The sequence below is a fragment of the Thunnus maccoyii genome, chromosome 4 (assembly GCF_910596095.1).
Source record: "Thunnus maccoyii chromosome 4, fThuMac1.1, whole genome shotgun sequence".
NCBI classification, from domain to species: domain Eukaryota; kingdom Metazoa; phylum Chordata; class Actinopteri; order Scombriformes; family Scombridae; genus Thunnus; species Thunnus maccoyii.
Genome location: NC_056536.1, coordinates 22,752,330 through 22,763,381, shown reverse-complemented (window position 1 = coordinate 22,763,381; position 11,052 = coordinate 22,752,330).

Sequence of the window (11,052 nt, the reverse complement as noted above, 5' to 3'; positions counted from 1 at the left end):
TTCATGCTTGTTGCTTCATGTTTTAGATGTTTTCTCAGAGTTGTTAATTCCTAATTCATACTTCCTCCAGATGATGAATTTATCAGCTGAACCAGAAAACACAACTTGACACCATAGATGCTGTTACACAAGAGAAATAACAGACTAACAGACATTGCATTACATTGTTTTTGTTAACTAATCACACAACTGTGTGAGATAACACTGTCACAGACATGAATAATCTGTATCAACAAACAACAAAATTCATAATCCCAATATTAAACTTTAGACTGTCAGAGGAGGGCATTCTGTCTGAGAGAAGGCTTGAGATCAGAACTAACAATATGTCTCAGCCTGATGTTCCAGATGTTTCCCATTTGCTTACATAATTAAATCTCTATTTACCTTGGAAAACACATTGCTGCAACATTTTAGAATCTTCTTTTTCAAAATGTAATGTAAGCATACGGTCAAGTATATATTTAGGGCAGCAACTAATGATTGTTTTCATTATCAATTATTAAGCCAATTTATTTTCTCAATTAATCATTTTGTCTATAACATGTCAGAAGATTGTTATGTTAATGTTATAATTTCTTAGAGCCCATGGTGACCTCTTCAAATGTCTCATTTTGTCTAAAATCGACAATATATTCAGTTTACTATCATGAATGTCATAGAAAAGTTTTAAATCATTATATGTGGCATATTTTCTTAAAAAATGACTTAAAAAATGATCATGCAATCATCAAAATAGTTGTTAATAGTAGTAATAGCCAATTACTTATCTGTCAACTGACTAATTATTTAGTCAACTAATCGTAGCATACATATCTATCTATCTATCTATCTATCTATCTATCTATCTATATATATATATATATATATATATATATATATATATATACACACACACACATATATATATATATATATATATATATATATATATATATATATATATATATATATATATATATATATATATATATATATATATATATATGTATATATATACAACACATATATTCCCTGAGGGGGGTTCTTTACACACAGTCAGACCAGTCATCCATCTATCCATACTATTTCTTCATATTCTCCATCAGTGACTTTCATTTCCTCTATGATGGCCTGAGGATGTGAGGGACAGAGGAGGATGCGGAAAGGAGGGAATGGCCCAAGTCTGATTGGATATCCATCTAATGGCTGCTTTAGTGGGCTGCCGGACCGCCTCTGGACCCAGACATAACAGACATAGAGTGAAATAAAGATGGCATGGGTGGTCTGTGTTCTGAGTCCTCTCAAAGTAATGCATTTACTCCGAATGATCCAAAGTGCGCCCCTCTGTGTAATAAGAATAAACAAATAGCCGTACCGCATTGGCTTTATTATCTTACATCGATGTTGATTTATTCAGAGCCGTGGTGGGCTATTGTATGCAGATTGCCTGATGCCCCCGTGGTGAACTCCTCATCTAATCCTTTCAGAGAGTAACTGCACTGTTGGGGAGGAGTGGACTCTCAAGAGAAATGAGAGAGGGTTCAAACAGTCAAGAGAAGCACAAAACCATGCAGGGAAACAATCCTGAAACTTTACACTGCCCTTTTACACCGGTCACCATATTGACAAAAGATATTCAACTCATACAAAGCTTTCTAAAGAACCATAGTTTGGACGGCAGTGGCAGGTAGGATGAGTGTTATGATATGATGAGAGTCATTTCAAAAAGGTATAAAAGCGTCTAAAGGGTGAGATTGGAAGCGATAAAGTTCCCTCCCGGGTCAGTGAGACCACACCCCAGAGAGAACAGCTGCAGCTGACCACATTATAGCTGACGAGGGACAGAGATAAAGGAGTGAAGCTCTGGGCCCATAGTACTGCCTGAAATCAGATTTAGATTCCATTCTTACATCCAAATCATATTATGCTCCACAGTTATTCACAGAGTAGCTATCTATCACTCACATACACACACACTGTCAACATGATACGACCATCTGTCAGTACTTACCTACACAGAGCTTCAAGATATGGCCCTGATGGAGCTACTATATTAACTACTGCGATGACATCTTCTTTGCTCTGCACGTGCTTTGGTGTAGAAAACAGATACAGAGCTCTGAATGGTTGCATCAACATATTCAACTATATTAACAAGAATGAACAGCAGCACTTTTGTGTCTTCTGATTAAATCTTTAGATTTCATCTGGTGTGAAAGAAATAAACAAATCAAATCCAGATCATTTATTTGCAGTTAAACGCTTGCAGAAAAGTGGACATGTTTGATTTGTGAGATCTTGGTGCAACAATAAACTCTCTCCTCTCAAAACTTAAATCTGAAATATTAATCTGAAGATACAGTTTTGGGAATTGGACAATAAGCACGCTGAGAAAACCCCAGACAGAAAAAAAATTGTTTTCTGGGTGTGAAATGTCTTACATTCAAATCCCTTTTGTACTTTCTTGCTCAGTTCCAAATCTTCAATTTTCTTCATTTCCACACCAAATAGAGCCTCAAGAGTTTACAGTCTCCCTTATGGGGGACTTAACTAATTGAGTCTCTATATTCCTTTGGCTTGCTTTATGTTACCGCTGTGCTCTTTTAACATCATTTCACAATGGTTTGTGTAATCACCGCAGCCACTTAGACTGGAACTTTATAAGTTTTAAGTTTTAATACTGTTCTGTCCAAAATTATGTCTATTCTAAATCTCTATTCTGCACAAATGAGACAATCTGTGAATATGATTTTCTCTACTTCACCCCATTTACTCTGACTGCTAAAGATGTACAGATCAAACCAACATTCCTCTCGCTGTGTTTATGACTGTTCCTGCAGTAAAAGGTCAGCTGTTGATTGGTGCACTATGTGTCCACATAATCAAGGAGGAGGATAATTTGAGTTGCCTCTAAGATGAGACATCATTTGGCTCACGGACGGCGAAGCTGGCTGGGTGCATTTTTTCAAAAGATGCTCTTCGTGTCCTCATTTTTGGCAAATTTCACTTATTCAGAAGAAAACAGTAATGATACAAGCATTACTTCAAGTGATGAATGAAAAATATGACATATACACATGCAGATAAGGTCATTTCTCATTTTTAAGAATAAATTGACATTAATCGTGGCAATTAGTGTACTATGATGGAAATTACAGCAATAATGCAGATTTAATTCAGAATAGATGGATGACAGACATTTACTTTGCATTTGGAATGCCACCAGTGGACAATAAACATAACTCCTTTGTTAAAAAAAGAAAAAAGAGATATCTGCCATTTGGAAAAAAATGACACCTGTTTAATTTAACACGTGTTAAATTGATTTTTAAAAATTCTCAGGTAATACTTTCATGTTGTGAAAACGTATTTTCTCACTTATTAGCTGGCAGCTTTCTGCCATTGGCATATGTTTGTGTGTCTGAATAGGTGAATGATGGGCAAATTGTAAAGCGCATTGGATAAAAGCACTACATAAATGAAGTCTGTTTACCATTTACTAGCTGTCATCGTGATCTTTTTTACAAACCTTCTGGAGACCAAATTGAATTTTAAAAGAAGAGCACTGAAAAGATTTTGATGCTGATAATTTAGGGACTTCATGGATTTGTTTATACTGACTTAAACCTGAAATAACTAATGTTTGGCCACTTGGGGGCAGTGCAACAAACTGTAAAATCAACATTGACATAATGTCACCTAAGTATAAGTTTTTAATGGCAAATTAAATTAAATAGGCCGATTTACACATCCAGTAGACACAAAGCAACATTAGCGTGTATTGTGAGTGGTGACCACCTCATGAATGTAAGTCAAATATTCACTCTCCTTTTAGGTCGATTTTGGTCTCCACCAACTAATTCCTGAGAAAACAGTAAAGTTGTGAGCCATAAAACCAAAACAATGAGCTGAAAGATGCTAAAATGCTCCATAGAGCCGAAGGAAACAAGTTGATTCATACATAATTAATCGTTGTTGATCATGGCCATTATTTGTGGGATTGTCACTACTAGTGAGCCCTCTCACATTACACCTACATAGTCATTTGATCCATTGTTAACAAAATGTTTTGTAATAATGCAACTTTAAGTTTTGTGGTATTCTTTTTCTCTGAGATGACACACACTGTATAATGCTTTGAAAAGTAGTTCTTTATTGCATCATAACTTCAGGTGAATTTATATGACCTTAGTGGATGGCTGCATAACTCTATCCAAAGTATGTTCTTTATTTCACTTTCCCTATTTTTATTCAGATAACAGATAGAAATGTCCACCCCAGAGGAGCACTTATGTTATAAATCCCTCATCAGGTCAGTGCTGCACAGTCACTTTCAGGCAATTAACTGGTGCACCACTTTTGATGCTAACCATTCTTTTACAGCCACTTAACTTCAACCATATGAATACCAAAACTTTATAAATGGCCATTAACTGCCCCAAGTCTCCATTCTTGAACTCACTCTGCTTGATTAGTAAAAGGATGATCAGCATCAGCAAGTGCTCTTCAGCTTCATGTGATTCCAGGAGGTTGAACCATTGATGGGGCCCTAGCATGTAGGCTGAAGGGTCAAGTCACAAGGTTCATGTATTCCACAATTATCGCACCCTCAATCTTGATTTTAAAAAGTTAAATCACATTAAAGCTTTGACTTACAGAATCATTAGAGACCTTATTTCTCTTAAGGGAAAGTGGTTTGACAAAGTCGAAGCAGCCAAGTGGACAGGCTACCAGGAGACCGTGGCTGTAATTGATGGACACTTGGCATGCTCTGTGCGCCTGGCGATTTGTAGAATCCATAAAAAGAGATGTTGAGGTAATTATGTTTGTCATGATATATTGAAAGCAGGAATCGGCAAGCTAATCACAATAGCTGACAGATGTAGCATGCAGATGCTATCAGACCTCTTGTCCATGGCGATAAAATGAAAGCGGGTCATTTTAACAGGTAACAGCTGTTCATTGCTAATTTGTTCAATTATGCGCAGAGGATGCAGGCGGAGGTTGTTTCTCGGCCCTGAGGGACCTCCTCTCTCCTCTCCCTTTGCTTACAGAATTGGCTGAATAATGGAAATCCATATCCCACATATAAAGTATGGTCACAATACAGAAAACAGCAACAGAAACAATTGAGTCTGTGTTGATTCAGGATGCTTTTGCAACACAGAGAATAACATCAATGCAAATTACTTCCAGCATAATTTCTTGTGTGATCATTCAGCACTGTGTCTTCATGACGGTGGGTTGGAAATGCTGTATAATGCAGTGTATTCCTGATAAATGATCCACGGTGACTATATCAGGCTTGTGAGAAAGCAACATCATATGTCCAACGATGCATCTAACATGTTCAAGAAACCATGGATAACCATACCGGCCTCACTGGGAAAGAGTAATGCTATTCAGTACAGAAGAAAAATGCATTATGGGATGATGGAGATCACTCAGAAGTATAATGTTATTGTTAGCGATGAGAGATTGTCTAGCCCCAGATTGATTTGATGCCATGAAGTTTCCTCTACAACATGGGCTTATCCTGACCTTTTAGGGAAAAAATTGATTTGGGAACTTGCCTCCTGCATGGCTGCCAAATCAAGCCAGTAAAACCACTCCAACCAGTCAATCATCAGTGGAAATAATCATAGTTGTTTCAACCTGAGGTAGCATAACCTAAAAAAAAAATCCACAGTTATTTCTGTCCAAAGTAAATCACACGGCTGTTAACGGTGTTCTTGTTTTCTATTATTACTGTAGTGCTTTAATATGATGAATGAACAATGAGAAGTGAAATGTGTTGCAGATAATTTAGTGCTTTAAAACACAGTAGATGCACCACTAATTCGAGCTGATAATTATGGCTGTTGTGCATTTAACCTCTTTGCCTTTCTCTTTGTTTTTCAAGATAACTTTGAGACTGCAGAACAACTTAAAAATAAATTTGCTTCCTACAAGCATACTGTGCTCTCTCATGGTCTCCTTCACATTCACACAGAGAGGGAGGAAGGGAGGTAGTACTGTCAGGTGAAAAGTAGCAAACAGCACCAGTATTTAAAAGCTTTAATGTTTTTCATTATAATCCTGAACCAAACATTTTAGATATGACAGCTACTTAATGTCAGAGCAGACAGATTTTTTCCCCCTGCTTATTAACTTCACTAAATCAAACTGGCATTTCTGATTTGGTGAGATAATATATAATCTTGACATATCTGTTCATTTTCAGTGATTCAACATCCAAATTCAATTTTAGATATTTTCTGACTTCTTTCGTTTTGTCAGGCAGTTTTTTTTTTTTTAGTCTGCATATGCAATAACATTTTAGTGCTGTACTAAGCAATTGCATGTCTGTCTTTACTATATATTCTGCCCAATTCTATAACCTATCAATGAACAAAACTCATTATTTGCTGAAAGTCTACACATAGACAAGAATTCACTGATTTTGATTACAGTTTTAATTCTAGATTAAGATGATGATCAGTTGTACAATACTAATGCAGCTTTGTTTTGTGTGATATATGAGACAACAGTCCAAAGTCCATTTAGCAAACCATTACTTTGGCATCCACAACTTTTGTGGCACAAGTATGATTTCTTTAAATATATGTTCAATGCATGGAAAGTGAGAGAAATATTGTTTCCCACTAGAAAAATAGACAGGCCATAGTTTGCCATTAAAATCATGCAATGTAAAAGTTTTGTGGTTGTGAGGGTGGATGACCACATTCTTCTGTCAGTATACCAGCTTCTCATCAAGGCAATGCTGCATGTTTAAATATGTGTATTTATCAGCCTTCAACCCTGATGAACTGGGCTTAAGTCACTTCTCATGCTGAGGAGTAGCCCATTTTTGTTCAACATTACTTGAAAGTACACTTTCTGCGCCCTAGTTCTCCAAATATCAAAAAGTCATTCCAGCAGAGTTTCAAAATGTCAAAAGTGCAGCTGAGAGGACATCTTGGAATTGGAGGTGCTATTGGATGCTGCTGTAACAAAGTCACAGAGTAAACCTTTACAGTAATATGGCCTATAGAAAGACTGCAATTTCTCACCATTTCTCATCTCACCAAAAGACATAGTGGAGGGTTTAATTTCTAATCTATTAATGTTGGATTATTTTTGTGTTCATTCTCATTTTAAACTTAAGGTTTTATTTACAGGCCATAAAACACAAGCCTCTACAATAGCTGGAGCTTCATTCACACCTTCTAACCATCAAGGCTCAACTAGCATTATCTCCCCCAGCGATCTGAGCAAAGTTCAAAATACAGAGGCTGACAGTTGTAAGGCCAAAACCTCCCATATGCTTTCTGAAATCCTCACACAGAGAAATGTCAGAAACAAACACAAAACACTGGCATTGGAAATAAAGGATTTTTTTTTACTCATGCTGAGCTTCTGCTAAACAGGTATGCATGTTTTGTGTTTGTTTTTTATCTGAACATTTGCAATTGGGGAGACTTGTCTAGTTAAATTATTCATTGGCTCTGATTACTATAGTAAAGTTGACAGCCAACAGTTTAACAGTCAAACAGCACTGAACAGAGGACTTGGATTTAGTGTTATTATTTCGTATTATGTTATATACTGTTGAGCAAAGCACAGTGAGGGAAGTGAAGAAAACATTGATGCCTATAAACTCAGTTCATGTTGATGATGTGGTCTGATGGCCACTGGTTGTTCCTCATGAGAGATTTTTAGCCACGGTGGTGGAGTGGCTTCGGGATGGCCATGTTGGTCCGATGGTCAGTCTGACAGTCGATCCTTCAGTTTAGTCCTGACTGACATATAAACAATTATTGGATGGATTGCCATTAAATTTTGCACAGACATTCATGGTCCCCAGAGGATGTTTCCTAATGACTTTGTTCCTTGCCTGACTTTTCCTCTACTGCCACCTTGAAGTTGACATTGCTGGTTTTAAGTAACATGTCTAAACAACTATTGGATTGATTGCCATGAAATTTGGTACTTACATTCATTTCCCTGTCAGGATGAATTGTAATATTTTTGGTGAGCCCTGGTCTTCTTCTTTTGGTGATCTACTGCCATCATCAGGTTAAAAAGTTTTATTTGTCCAATACCTGCAAAGCTAACACAATTCTCATCAGCCTCAACTGTAATTTTTGTTCAGTGTTAATTAGCTACCACACTGAACTAAGATGATGAACATGTTAAACATTATACCAGCTAAACATCAGCATGTTAGCAATGTCATTGTGAGCATGTTTGATGTTTGCATTTAGCTCAGAGTGCAGACTCACTGTGTAGCATGGCTGTAGAGTCTTGTGTTTTGTTTGTGCTCTTCTGGTTTGAAGCAGACATGATGGGACACCAAAATGAGTGTTTAGCTGTACAATAATCTGAATCTGAAGACATTTGGGTTGTTGACACCACTGTCAATCAATTCTAATCAAACCACACATGCATATTCGTAATGAAGCCAATAGATTAGCAGCAGATTTCATTAGAGCTTTGAGTGTTTTTGTATCATTGATTGCTGCTTATTTAAGTAAGTAGGTTATTGAGAAATACCAGATCTGACACAAAATTTGAATTTAATTACATTGTTTGATCAAGAACTTAGTGCTTCACTTTGCATCAGCACTTATTTCTGTTGGTCCTGATCTATATATATATATATATATATATATATAACTTGAGTTGTCAGTGTTGAACTATTAGTGAAATTTTAATGTGATAAAAGGTCTAATTCATCTTATTACCTCATAATCTTTTCATAGCAGAAGAATAGTGTTCACTTTATTCCCGACTACAAACTATAATTTATGTTTTAAAGTGCATACCTCTCAAAAATGTATGAAACTAATTTATAATCACCAAGGACAAGGTGTCTGCTATATTTAAACCACATGCAAGACTATGACTAAGAGGTATGGGTGGGGTTCAATGGATTATCAACCACCACGTTTTACTTGCGGAATATATCTAAATATGTGAAATTTATTCATCTTCATAGCTGTCACTCAAAGACATTATCCTGTGAGCAGCCAGCAGTCTCTCATTATGCAAAATCAAACAAGACAGCGGAATTGAGTTTGGTGTCCCAGAGTAACATAAGCAAATATAGCCTGACAACTCATATTGGAGAAGACTTAGAAGTTTGCCTATGTCTGGATATCAAGACGACGGTTTGGGCAACTACAGGCACATGATACCTTTGTCTGCAGAGGGAACAGAACAAACAACTTTCTAAGCCTCAAATCCACCAAATCTGAAGCAATATGAGGATATGAGGAAGTGCTTTGGTGTGATCTTTAATGGAGATGTCCATCTGTGTGTGTATGTGTGTGTGTGTGTGTGTTTTGTGTGATCAGATCTTCCACGCATCAGAAGTCAGGAAGTCAGTGCTTGCATGAAATCATATAGCAGCTGGTTTCCTTAGAACAAAAGTTACCTATTAATGTTCATTTCAAAAGAAATTACTTTTTTCTAACACATGGTGATAAAGGATATGAAATATATGGACGCAGGTCTCACAAGCTACAATGACAGATGTCTCATATTGTTAAGGCCTGTGAGAGTCAGACATAAATGTGTTTGGATCATCGGTGGTGCGACAGTGCCCTCCTGTGGATCCATTTTGCTCTGCACCTCAGCTACAGATCCACTTTCTTCACTGGTCAGAGACCTGCCAAGTATAATAATGAATCACAGACAATTATTTTAAACTATGAACAGTCCCGACACAATGGGCTTTCAACATCAGCTTGAAAGGCCACGAACAAAAACAATGTGGAGAGCTGAGATGTATAATGAAAAGAGTGTCCACATTGTTTCATCTTGTCATGTAAAACACTAGGAGCTTGATTTTGAGCCATTGTCACACTGCACTGTTGCCAAGAAAGCTCAAAATCCCCCTCATTCTGTACAGCGCAGGAGATCACTTTAAAATAACTCATATCCATAAAATGTCACAGCAGCAAGTGAATAATGACTACGGAATATTGTAACTATTGTACCATGAGCAGCTTCATCTACTCATCCATTCCCAGAACTCATAAATATCAATTTTATGGTCTAGCATAGGCTAAGCCACTTTTGTGAGCATGATAAGACAAGGGCCCAATGATTTAGGCCTGTTTAGTCATCGAGATATATAGTCAAGACGGATGAATTTATGGTGATGAAAGTGCGGTTACAGTATTTTTGGTTCATGCTGTAAATTTTAACAGAAATGAAGGATTGACTTCAGTTTTGCCCTTAAGCCTCAGAGATAGTCTGCACATACTGGAATGAGCTTAAAATGATTGTGGTTACGCTTCCTTTAAAATCCAATTTTTTTTTCTTTCTTTCACTTTTTCCTCAATTTTTGGTTTCTCTCACAGTCTGTTCCGTAACGTGAACGTCAATGTGAAATGAAAGAATACAGTTTGTATTATATCAACTCTGACTTTGCATGAAATAACATCATCCCCCCCCCAGTCTTCTGTTGTGATGAGTGCATGGGCTTCAGCAAAACTTTGGAAATGGTTGACGGTATTCATACGTGAAAAACTAAAATATTATTTGTACAACAAAACTTCTCATTTCCTCAATTTTTCATCCCTCCGTCTATCTCCTCTACCTAACACCATTAACTGGGATTTAAAAACATACTGCATCATAGTGACGTCTGAATGAACCACTAAACTTCAGATGAATTCTACTGATTCGCCAGTTTTGGTCTGTGATGTCATAAACCTTGATTCTATCCAGACAAGTGTTGCCATTAACATCCTGCTGGTGATATGAGATCCAGAGATTAAAATCTTATTAAATATGGACAAAAACAAAATTATTTGATCATGTTTCAAGGTTAGAAAGAAATGCATTCTTAGTGTACTGTCAAGTATAAATAGGCTGCTAATAATTTGATTTTGATGACTGTCCTTCATCATTCTCCCTCTGCATGCTGACTAAGCTTCAGATATTAAAAATTGTAATTTTTACAGCCACTTTACCTGCCAGCCTTTAGAACACAATATTTCTCTTTTTCTGAGAGGCCTTTTGAATTTGTGATGTAATCATACATGGATGTTTTACGGATATGGATTTCATGTGGCAAGG